Source organism: Corvus brachyrhynchos, unplaced genomic scaffold (genome assembly GCF_000691975.1).
Source record: "Corvus brachyrhynchos isolate BGI_N302 unplaced genomic scaffold, ASM69197v1 scaffold80, whole genome shotgun sequence".
In the NCBI taxonomy this organism is placed as follows: domain Eukaryota; kingdom Metazoa; phylum Chordata; class Aves; order Passeriformes; family Corvidae; genus Corvus; species Corvus brachyrhynchos.
This window is the reverse complement of record NW_008236769.1, coordinates 922,280-933,461: the sequence shown is the minus strand read 5'-3', so window position 1 is coordinate 933,461 and position 11,182 is coordinate 922,280. Positions and strand designations below refer to the sequence as shown.

Here is an 11,182-nt window from a genome sequence, read left to right as displayed (position 1 = left end):
CCTATCTTTTGTCCTTACCTTAAGCATACCATAAAAATTTTTGAACATTCCCACAGTTAACTTGACACATCCCTTAACAATTTTTACACAATCCACAAATCCTCTTCCCCACTCCATTTTGTGATAAATCCTGTACCCTTGTAGGCAATAATCTCCTTTTAGTCTGAAGGCCTCTGAGAGAGTTTCTGCTGCTGTCTGATCTCAGTGGGATTCACACCAGGGACAATAATTTTCTCTTGATAGTTTTAGAGGCAGCTGACTCAGTGTGCTCTAATTTTCACTGATTAGGTTTTCACTGATTGTGTTACTATGGGTCTTCCACTCATGACTGTTCCTCAGATCCTTGCTGGGTCTTTCTGTTCAATTTGCTTATCCCTTCATCAGAGACTCTACAGACAGCTTGCTTTTAAATGAAGCAAATGTGGAACTTTTAAAGAACTGAAAGAAAATTTCAGGTTTTTCTTCCACCAGCTTGCTTTACCTATTTAAGGAAGAAGTTACCCAGTATGGAAACTGAAATAATAATGTATCCCATCTTTTCATGCAAACCATAGGAAGGATAGTGTGGGGAGTTCAGCTTCTCTCAGGTTTTCTCTAATCTGTACCAGAGAAGCAACGTCTGATATTAAATTCATGTCTGTATGTTCAGTATTGCTGGATTTGTGCACTCAATTCCCTGATGGTCTCAAGTTGATCAGATATAGCACAGTTGCATTCCTGTTCACAAAGACCACCTCATAGAGCTCTATGCTGGCTTTCTGCAGCAGTGGAATGGCTGATATGTGATCTGGAATAATGTCTATATGGAAAAAAAGTTAGCTTTTCAAAAATTTTTAATCCTTTTGAACAGACAAAGTGAATTTTTCAAAGCTTTGTCTCTTACAACTGACTTATTTTACTTCCATCTTTGATTCCTTTCTACTTAATATCAGATTGACTGTTTCATGGAACCATAGTGTAAGCTGTAGCTCTGGAGAGTGAAAGTGTGTAGGTATAAGAAGTAACTGCTCTTAGGGAGTGTGAGAAACTATAAAACAGGAACATTAAAAGTAAGAAATTTGAATTTTAAGAGCAAAAAAATGTACTTCACCCTTTTTCCATTAATTCTCAGAAAATCTCACTCAATATTTAGTGCCACACAGGTTGAAGATAATTTCTCCCCTTCAAAGTAATAGGATGCTAAGCAGGACTTAAAAAGGTGGTTTATGTTCTACTTTAACCTTTGAGTTGCTGCTTACTGACATGGTTAAACACATGTCAATAAATTTATTAAAGATCATTCATTGACTAATGTCATTAATCATTAATTTGTAATGCTCTTCAGGATTATGGCTCCTGAAATTGGATGTGTTTATTCATTATGGGCTGTGGCTTCTGAAATGCCCCCTATTTGACCTTTATATTTGACATTGGTGAAAAATTACACAAGGTTGCTACTTATCCTAGACCTCCTACTTGGAAAATAAAGTAACTTGAGGTCATTAATTTTGGTTGCTATCTGTTAGTAATGAATATGTTCATAAGTAAGTTTCAGTGGGTGAGTGGCTGAAATTAGCATAAAGTTAGAAGATGCTGATTAAGGGATTACAGTATGACTTTCATTCCTTGCTCTTTTGAAATTAATGTAATCTCACTGACTTCAGACCCTCTGTAATTGCTTGTGGACAGTTTGATGTTTCATGAAGCTAGTAGTTAGATCACAGGACTGAAACACAGATAGGGAACTCCAGTGTCTGTGAAACTGTTGTGTCATCATCATTGTGTTACACAGGCAGGAACACATTACTTTGATGCGAATATATTTTCCTCACCAGTTCAACAAAATTTAAGGTATTGAAAAATGATTTAATTTCACTTCTATTATATATTATAAACTGTATACTATGCTTCAAATATGGTGAAGTTTAAAGGATCCCTTTAGTGCTTCAAATAATCCTTGTTAAGATAAATAGGCAATGACAAGCAAGTACCTTTCAGACGCTCTATGTAAAGCTGTATTCATTAAAAGGATAAGCTTTGATACCATATATGCTCACAGTTAAAAGAAAAAAAGACTTCTTCTTTGGTATAGCACAATGCATTAAAGAGGCCATACAAGTTAAAGAAAGTGATTATGGTTTCAAAGCCTAGACAACTTTAATTTCTTTGCTTATTATCACCATTAATAGTGTGCTAGTACTACTGTTTTTATGGGGAGAGACAGAGCTCTGTTTCCTGTAAAGCCTTTCCCTGCTATATGTAGCAGAATACTGTGTATATTCCTAATATCAGAAAAAACTGCAGGAAAAAGAGGCCACTTTCCCAATTATGCCTTTTAGAAGTGAATTCTATCCCTCCTTTTGCTTCAGAACTCCTACATGATCCTGTAAAAAATATCTGCAAAGACTTATAACTTAGTCATGTGAATGAGGTTCACTGAGGATTCAAAAGCTGCATCCCTGGCATGAAGAGTTTTGGTTACCCGTTATCAGCATCACCAGCACATTGGTGCACTAGGTGACAATACGGTTTCACTTTATCTACTGTGTATGCGTCCTCTGTGTTTCTGTTCTTCAACTAGAAGTTTTGCAATTCAAAGAAGTCTTCTGAATTTCATTCAACTGATTTTATCACTGTTGCTCCTCTTGAACTGCATGGAACATCCTTAAAGGGAATTTACAGAGCATCTTTACTGGAGACTTGTTGCAGATGGGAAACTGAAGGTCATATGTCCTTTGTACTTAACCTTTTGTGACTCCTGGCAAATTAATACTTGAAGGAGAGCCCTATTTTTGCTGACTGGTTCTTCCTTTTCTTGTGTTATCTTTGTGTGGCTTTGAGACTTCTTTTCATGTTTGTGTGGAAAACCTTCACTTTGATGGTAGTCAAAAATTGTCTGTTTACTGGGTGGTGCTTACATGCAGCATAGATTAGGAAATATTTTGTAGCTAAAACAAGAAAAGTTTAGAACAGCCTTAAGGAAATGAGGAAAACTTGAAAAAGTCTTGCATTTTGAATCAGAAAGCCTTTTAGTTGCCCAGTGTGGGAACATACTGTTTAGCAGATCTGAATGTCTAGAGGGGTTATATTAAAACGTAGTTCTGAAATGACTGATACCTGATTTACATATATTATGAAGATGCCTCCTACTAGTTCATGGTAAAAATTAATTGAGTTTTCCCAAGGCTTCAAATTTTCTGCTATTTCATGAAAGAGTCCAGGTTAAAACAACCCTTCTTAAGGAAGTGGAAACTGAAGAGTCATAAACAGCAAATGTTTTGGAAATTTTCATTTTGATGAGTTAATATGTGAAAAGGTGTTTAGAGTTATCGGATAGAAACTCCAGTCAATACAGAGACAGTTTTTAAAAAACTCAAACTGAAATTTATGATAGGACATTGTACCAAAAGAACGAAAAAAAATTCTATGTTATAGGATCACTTTTCCACTATTATATAGATTAAAAAATAATAGCCTCATATTAAAGGAATAAGTATTTCTGAATTTAATTATCCATATTAAAATGAAAAAGAAGCATGCAATTCTTTTCAAGTGCATTGTATAGCTGTTAGTAAACCATTATTTTAAAAGGATTACTACATACCTTTTCTGTAGTGGTCATTTCTGTGATATAGCTGTATGACTAGAATGTTAAATTTGTTGTCACTGAGGAAAAAAAATTTTCAAAGAAAGTTCAATTTTCTTCTGTAGGAAGCATGAAGAATTCTGTTTGTGTTACCACAACATAACTTTATTAATTTACTTGTATGGAGCTAATAAATAGATTTTTCATTTAAAGTGCATTTCTACAGAAACAATGGCCTACCAAAGAAAAGTTTAACAGGTAAACAACCATTTTTAAAATAAAATTATTTATAACTATACTAGTCTCATACTTTTTAAGAAACTTGTTCTTATTTACTATTGTTTATTTTCAAAATTACCATTATAATTTTTTAAAAATAACCTTCTTAAAGATTTTTATTACAATTTTAGCAAAGAAACGGAGCTAAACTGTTCACATTTGAATGGCTAGAAACTAAATCTCCACTGATACATATGTATCTATATCTTCCTCCCTAAAATGAAATTTGAGCATATAAATACCAGAAATGAGTGACAGCAAATATTCAAGCTTATAGTACTTGTGCACAAGGCAAGTACTGAGGGCTGTTTATTGGAATCCTCCACTGATAATGGACTAAGGTATCTCATAACATGCTATACAGTTAAATTGTATTACTTTTTTATGATTGGTCTCTTTTCAGTATGGGCATTGCTAAAATTGCAGCTCCAAGTTATTCTGGTAGGTTGACGGTCCATCCTGTCTGGGTTGGATACCAGAGGTGATAACATTCTGCTGTTTGACATCTGCATCTATCAGGGCTGCACAGAACACTGCTATTGGATGCTGGCATACCAACAGAAGGAACACAGCAGTAAATAGTGCCTTTACACTATTGTAAGCAGTGCTGTAAAGCTTTCAGTGAGCTGTTTTGAGTCACTGCAAAAGGCAGGTACAGAAATTCAGAAGGGATATCATCTTGTCTGTGCATTGTACCTTTTTTGTTTCTCCTCCAGTCTATTTAAGAACAGCAGGGATTTTGGCTTGTAGCTATAGGTTCTCAGCTGATTCTCTTGGAGCAGGTATTTTCCTGATGTACTTACTGGCTTCCTTTCTAATTTTTGTATGTGTAGCTATATACACATAAAGATTGTACATAAATGTTCACAGGGTTCAGGGTGAGGTTGCCTGGTCCTGTTTCAGGCTTTCAAATCCTTTGCAATGGTGATGTCCTGAAGGATGGCAGCATAATAAGCATGCAGATATGTGAATCAGACTCCATCTCTGAAATGATGGGTTATGACAATTACTGTAGGAAAGGAGGTTGCCAGACAAGCCTTGCTGATAAGATTAGTGGTACTGCTGATACTGGCTATGTCAGCACCACACACCTTCACAAGCTCTGTTATAGTAACACAGCAATTCACTGTTAGGCAGAAAAGCATGACAAGAAATAAAATCAGCTAATCAGTCTATTTCTATATTTATAATCTACACCACATATTTAATGGTAAGAATATAAAAAAACATAAGAAAATGCTTTATCTAGGAAACAGTTTATACATCTTTGTCAAGTCCTGACATCCAAATTACAACCTAAAGGGTCCTTTTAATTTCTGTGTAACACACAAGCTATAGATTTCAAAGCTTACCACTGTGGCAAGCTCACCACTTGCACTGAGGCAAGTTTGCACTGGGAGTAGAATATATCATATAGTGGTGGCCGCCATGTCAGGTTTTGTTCTCTTTTTATGCCAACAGCTTTCTCAGTCTGAGACACTTAGACATATGTTTACATTAACTCCAGGTGATATTCAGGGCCAGTTAGGACCCCTGACCAAGGTGTGCACAGAACATGCTGAAATCATGGCACTGAGGTTCACACAGAACATGATGTGATGCCTGCTTTATAGTGTCAGATATCCTTTTCTAAGATTTAAGTTAGAAATCAAAATTCCCTAGATGCTCATTGATCTGGATGTAAATGGATATTGAGTTCTTTAGGCTGCATACCCAAAGTGGTCAAATAAGGTACAAGCTGTGTTATTCTCACAGTTCCAAAAATTAAAGGAAATGATATCTTGCAGCTGCATACCTGAAACATCCCTGTTCTCAGTGAAGCCATTATCTTGTCCTATACACCCAGCAAAATAATTTATGAGCTTCACACAATTAATTTATTGTATCGTCAAATTCATACTTTTTGAAGAAAGATTACTGTCTCAGTTTCCAGCACTCTTCAGTAGAAGTGACTTTGCATAAATAAGATTAAAACAAAAACAGACTTGCATTTTCTTAGTAGAAACAACCCCAAAATCCCCAAACTGTGGCCAAGCACTTTTGTCAAAAGACTAACAATAGCATTTGCATTGATGTTATGAAAATTTCACTACTTATCACTTTAGTTTAAACTACCAAGTCCACATGAAACAACTGGATTTGATGAGCAGCAAATATTACTGCAAATTGTCATACCAGTTGACTTAAAAATGAATGAAACCCAAGCCAGAGTTGCCTTACCAGACTCAGTAAGCCTGATGCACAAAATCAATTCAAAATGAGAGTTCCACAGGTCAAGACAGATCTAAATATGAGCAAAAACTGACTGGCAAAATAGGCTAATTTTTAATCTACATTATTTTGGCAAAATAATTAAGTAGACAATTTAGTTTTAACCCAAATTCTTACTGCTCATGCTTTGGGGATTAAGTACAGGGAAACTAGCATTACTGGAATCTTCAAATCTTACAAGTAATAAAATATCACAAACACAGCATTCTGGGAAGACCACCTTTTGTATGGAGCTTTTCTTTGTGTTGTCCTAATTCACATCCCATGCTACTTACTGTTTACTGTTGCTTAATTTTGGAAAACTTCAGTCTGAAAAAAAAAGTTAATTTTGAAATCCTTTGTGTCTATAGACAGGTTAACTGGTAGTAAAGATGCTAGGTTTTTTTTTTCTTTCTTTCTTTTCTTTGATACAGTAGTGTGGAAATTGTTTTCCTTTCTGGAATGAAAGTTAATCCTTTGTGTGAAATAACAATAGCAAATAGAAAGACAGGTAATTATCTCCAAAAACATGAACTGATTTGTTTGAAACTGAACATCTATGGACTAAGCTATATCAAATTTAGACAGTGCTTCTGAAAATTGTGAATATATAGTAAATCACAAGCCTGAGGGCATGCAAAGCCTGAAAGACCAAAAGCAATGTCCCATTTTACCTGCAACAATCTGCTATAAACGATTTTGTAAGTGGTAGGAGTATTTTGGATTGTAGGAAGAATAAGTAGTGCTTGGCACACCTTATGTGCAGTGCAGAATTCTTTATCAACTTCTTTAATAGGAAGGAAGGTAATCCTTAGTGAAAAGACTCGCATTTGTAAAAGTGAAATGGTTAAAATGTTACAAAGTGTATGATTATTCTTAATTTTTGGATTACTGTAATATGGCAGCTCTGTTATCTAGCAAATCCATATGCAAAAGACAACTGACCAGAATATTAAATATAACCTCTAACTAGATAAGAGAAGCCCTCAGCTCCATAGATGTTTTTTTACAACTACTAGAGCTAAAATAGATCTCAATTAGTGAACAAAAAGCTTTCTCAGGGTTTTCAGGAGAATTGTAATAGAATGTGAATTCAGTGAGGATTAAGAGCAAATTCTGCAAATGGCGTTAGAGGTAAGAACAACATATCCTGAAATCTCACCTTCTCCTAGATTTAGCTGTCTGTGTGAAGTTGGAATTCACAGCTTCAAATTGGGCTTAGGCACATTATCTTCTGGGTGCAAGAAACTGTTGACATTTTTCCTCTAATGCATGGTGCAAAGCAGCAAGCTGGGGTCTGTGCTATGAACAGAGCAGCTGGTGAGGGCAGAGGGCACAAGTAGCGTGCACCCAGAACCTCTGCAAATGGAGGAGCCCAAACTCTGTCTGCTGTCTCCTTGCATAGGGCTGAGCTAGCAGCCATAAAGCTGTGGTGATACCAGGTGGGGGACAGACTCTCCACCTTGGAGTAGTTTTGGATATTAGTCACTAGACACAGCAAAGAAACAGGATCTGATGCAAAACTCGGAATGCAGTTCCCTTGTATTCTAATCTGAAGGTTTTCTTCTCTGTGTTTGCAGAAATCTTGAATCCTCTTCTGCATCAAGTCACAGCTTTAACACAACGACTGCAAAAGGTATCCACTGACTGGAGCCAACAGGCTGGTGGGCTGAAATACTTTTGGCTACAGAGAAGGGATTTAACTTGGACCCCATTAAGTGACTGTAGTTGGAAGGTGTGACTTTGGGCTGAATGGCTTTAAGTAGTTTATAGGAAACCTTGTGGTAGTGATAAAACTGGTGTAGTAATTTCTATTCAAAGCTTTAAAACTGGAGGCATATTAAACAGATATTGTATCAAGAAAATTAATCTGTAGCTATTGATTAAAGTTTCTGCAGACACAAAAAGATCTATAAAAGTAAATGTTTTTTATTAAACCTTTGTCCTGTTAAATGACAGGAATCTACATTCAACTAGCACAGTGTGATTTACGGTAACAAGAAAACTTGAGGCAGAAACTAATTTTCCACATCCACTGAACTTGCATTCATGTGAAAAAATCTAATGATTATAATAGAAGTACCTCTGGGAGTAAAATTTACTGCAGAGTATGAAATGTCCAAGAAGGTTTAACATATGCAATGTAATATTATACAGCTGTTATGCAATACCAGCTCATCCTGTAAGGTGTTGTCTGCTATCGCGGTAGTTCCACTGAAGCTTGGAAAGGATTCACGTTTCTGTATAGTATGCAACCTCTGTGTGTTCAGAAAAGAGCTAAAGGCTACAACTCTTTTCTTCTGTAGTTGTTAAAGTAGTTCTAAATACATTCAGATGTGCATTAAGGAAATTTAAAAACAGTTTTAAAAATATTTGCTTTACTATTCAGTTAAAAAGAAGTGAGCTTGAGTTCCCTTTTTTTCCCCCTAGGTTTCTAGCTCTAGCTATGTAGAACTATCTGTTATACTTTGCATCAAGTTACTTAGTGCTTACATGATAACTTCCTATAGTTCTGCTGTGATGGCAGTAATCTTCAGTATGGAGGAGGTCTTTATTTGTGTTTCCCATGCATTTACATCTTAAGGCAGCAGTTTTATTGATTTCATCAGCCTTGAATATTAATGCTGGCTGTAAGCCAAATCCTGCCTGTCCGACATACATACTGTTCTAGAGACCTTTATGGAAGTAACAGGATTTGGCCCTCCTAGTTTTAAAACCTTTGAGCTTTTCAATGCTATACATCTATTTATCTATCTTTGTTGTATTTCAAATATGTATGATATTGATTCAGTTGACTATACCAGCTACAGGGTCGTTGTTGTACAAATTAAATGGGGATAACTCTATGAGTAGACTTCTTATTTGAAAGCCAGTCATTTTTGCCTTGGATTTATATGCACTTCCAATATGATACATTGAAAGTGCCACAGAACAGAATATGTAACTGGTGTAATATTTAACGATTATTTGTGTAACAAGATATTTATATATTTTACACTTACTTTTATATTGTTTCTAAGAGGAGTTTGTATGCAGAAAGCATTTTTGCTAACCATATTCTGTGTCCACCTACTGAAGCCAGGTATTGCTAGTGTTGCTGAATCTCCTAGCCTCTTAGAGGTGAGCATGCATTCCTAGTGGGCACACGTATTCACAAATCATGTTTTTGTATTTAGACATGTTCAGCTACACATATCAAAATGAACAGAAACATTCAGCACCCAAAAAATCCCAGCACATGTGGCCTCATCCTCATACCCCCTGTGCCTTATAAGGATGAAGATGCATTAATGGGAATAAATATACACATGCAAGATCAGTCCCTCCAACGAGGCTCAGACACTTGGTCTGTGCAATAGCTTCCTCTGTATCCCAGGCTCTCTAGTTTCTGGCACCTGGGCACTCTACTTCCAAGGCTGGTACAGGTCCCCAGGTCCTCCCTCTGCACACACAGATGCAGAGACACATGGTCACCTGCACTGTGGACCCCTTCAGTAACCAGTCTTAGACAGTTTCCCCAGTGACTGGCCTGTGCATCTGGTCTCGGATTGTTACACACAGACATACACACACAAACTCTTTCTCAGTCAGTCTCTGGACCCCGTCTGTGGTCTCTAGCAATCAGCCTTGACCTCTGGGTCTCTCCAGTAGCTGTCTCCCTCCCAGACGTGCACACTCAGATCCACCCCAAGCTGGAGTCCACTTCCATACCTGGTTACCAAGCCGCGTTTCGTGTTCCCTGACTTGTTCCGTCTCATATTCGCTGGGGATTTCATGGTGATACACAATCACTCGCAGTGTGTGCACAGACTGGTGTCTACAATTACTGGCACCACAGATACATAGTCCCTGTGACCCATGATCTGATTCCATTTGCTGGCACTCACATCCTTCCCACCGCAAGCACACACAAGCCCCTCACTAAGGTAAAGAGATAGAAATGGGATTTAATAAGAAGACAGGACAGACTGTGGTGATAGGCACAGGGCATGGCCAGGCAGGCAAACAGAGCAACGGGCGTATGGATATATAAATATGACTATTTACATGTGATCATCCTCTTTTGTCACCTTATTCATCTATTTTCCCATGCTTATTCCATCAAACACTTTGATTCTTCTCTATCCCCCCCCTTTGGCTCATCCCTTAAATTTTTCATAATAAGTCTTATGCAATGTCAAGAAATTCCTCCTCTTCATCCCATCACAAATCCTGCACCTCCCTCAGTCTGAGGGTTTGTCCCCAGCTTCACTGGGGTGATGCTCCCCTGGAACATTCCAGGTTGAGGTGGGGAGTAGTTGTAGGTGATGAGGTTACTGAGTTTCCCCTGCCTGACCGTGTGCCTCACACATCTGTGTGTGGGCAGAGGAGCCTTTTTCTGCCATAACCTAGCAGATCTGTACAAGTGAACTTACATCCTTATCACATTGCTTTTGAATGTGACAATAGCTTATTTCAAACAGCAGAACAGGAGAGGGATGAATAAAAACCTCAGAGACTGTATATAAAATTTTCTAGCAACAATACGTGTCAGTGGTTGATCTGCAACAACCCCACCTCCCTACACCTCTTTAGCAACAACAGCTCTCTTAGCACAGCTGACAGACCTGTGACCACAGCAGTGCTAATGGATACCACTATAATTCACAGGTAGTGCTCATGGGATATAATTTGCGCTGACACTATACTGTGAAGTGTAAATTCCCTATTCAGGAAAATTCCAGTTACATTCCCTTCTATATAAAAATTTCAGCATCTCTATTTCTCCATGTAGGAAGCTGAAAGTCAGTTTGCAACTCAAAGGTTGCAAAGGTATGAATGCATTACTTAAAATTACAGATCTCTAGTCACAGTCCTTGCTTAAAATCATCCATAGTGAAACGGAATGAGCTATTTGAGAACAAGTAAACATTTTATGTTGTGTATTTGCTCAGCTTTACACATAGAATCCCTTGGTGCCTACAAATAGATAAACTTGGAATAATGTTATCTATGTCATTAAAAAAAATTCAAGATTATAAAATTATCAGCTAAGAGAATAAAAAACATTGTATAGGTTGCATCTTTTATGCAGTCCCTTTGTAAAAG

At 37.1% G+C, this 11,182-nt stretch overlaps 1 long non-coding RNA gene across 1 annotated transcript in view; it reads left to right on the top strand.

Moving 5' to 3' along the window:
• LOC108445029 overlaps positions 1 to 8,940 on the top strand; it is a 114,668-nt gene extending 105,728 nt beyond the window's left edge. Inside the window, exon 3 of the long non-coding RNA XR_001859758.1 lies at positions 7,675 to 8,940. This is a non-coding gene — a long non-coding RNA (uncharacterized LOC108445029). The remainder of the gene's footprint in view (positions 1 to 7,674) is intronic.
• Positions 8,941 to 11,182: the final 2,242 nt, after the last annotated feature.